The following is a 1,458-nucleotide window of genomic DNA, read 5'->3' as shown; positions in this document are numbered from 1 at the left end:
CTTGGGGTCAACATTAGCCCCCCCAAGGCTCCTCCCAGAGTACACCCGCCTCGCCCCTAGGACAGTTGCACTCTCCCGCTCCCAGAAACTGGCATCTTAGGCTATGATTCATTTTTTTACAGCTGAGATTGGAAAAAAAAATCTATCTTCTATCACTGTCCAATATTGGTGAATGATTGTGGGGAGGGAGAGATCCCTGCCCACAAGGCTCAGTTTCATTGGGAAAGGGACTTTCCTTGGAAGGAACCAAGGAGTCTTGTATCAGATTTGGGAAGGGAGACTGAACAGCTCTTTACTGTAATTCGAACAACTAAATTATTCATAGAGAGAGGCAGTTGGACAGTGACCAGAGAGCCAGGAGACCCCAGCCCAGCCTAGTGACCTGGGTCTGGGGCTGCCTCCCTGCTCCTGAGGGGCTAGTTAGTTAGAGGGGTCTGGGAAGACTTGGCCCCAGGGGTCCTGCACAGATTCCATCTGGGAGGAAGGGGTGGGAGTGGGAGGAGACTGAACCAAAGGGCCCTGGCCACGTGGGGACCCACAGACCCCCTAGCCCTTCAGAGACTTGCCTTAATGGAGGGATCTCACCTGCTCTGGCCAGACGGACTCCAGGCTGCAACAGGCTGGCACTGTCCTGAGAGGCCTGCAGCCTGGAACCTTCCCTGCTGTCCCCAGGGGCTGAGGTTGGAGGGGGCCTGCCCGAGTCCTGACCAGAGCCCAGGCCTGGCCTCCTCCTCCCATAGGAGCATCAGGATGGGGAAACACGGAACAGGTGGCCATCAGCCCCTCTCTCAGATTCTAAGCACAGCCCAGGTTCCCATCACCCCTGACCTGGGTAGCACCTGGAGGGACAGTGGGTGAGGACTGCCTTCCCTGGCTCTTCTGCCCGCTTGGTGGTTGGCCCTCGGCCCTGGGTTCTGATGTCCCTGGGCTCTGACTGGGAGGGAGGCAGGGACAGAGAGCTCAGAATCAAGTCCTCAGGCAATCTGCTGGGGGCCCAGCTCTGGGTGTCCCAGCGGAGGGAGTGACGGGAGGGGTCGGGGGAGGTGGGAGGATGGGGAGTCTGGGGAAACATCCTCGAAGGTCTTCTAGCAGGAGTCTCTCCTTTCCCCACAAAACTCAGGGGCTTTCTTGGCTCGTCTTCCCTCGCAGCCGCAGCACCCGGACCTGGCAGGTGCGCCGTAAATACAGATGGCACGAACGGACGCACGCAAACGTTGCAAACCCGGGGCCCCGGAGGGAGGGCCAGCGCTCAATGAGTGAGTGCGCATGCGTGAGGCCACAGCCGGGCCGAGAGAGGCCGGGCGGTGAAGCAGGAGGGGAGAGTGAGGAGGAGGAAAGTAAGGGGGAAGGAGAAAGACAAAGGGGGAGCCTCGTGGGGGCAGAGAACGTGGGGAGGTGCAAGTCGGTGTCCCCGGAGCGGGGACAGGGAGGGGCCGGAGAGGGGCAGGGGGAAGAGGG

Source organism: Giraffa tippelskirchi, chromosome 3, assembly GCF_054371585.1.
Source record: "Giraffa tippelskirchi isolate mGirTip1 chromosome 3, T2T-mGirTip1v1.2.pri, whole genome shotgun sequence".
Classification (NCBI taxonomy): domain Eukaryota; kingdom Metazoa; phylum Chordata; class Mammalia; order Artiodactyla; family Giraffidae; genus Giraffa; species Giraffa tippelskirchi.
The sequence above is the reverse complement of the archived record's forward strand: the minus strand, read 5'-3'. Positions refer to the sequence as shown.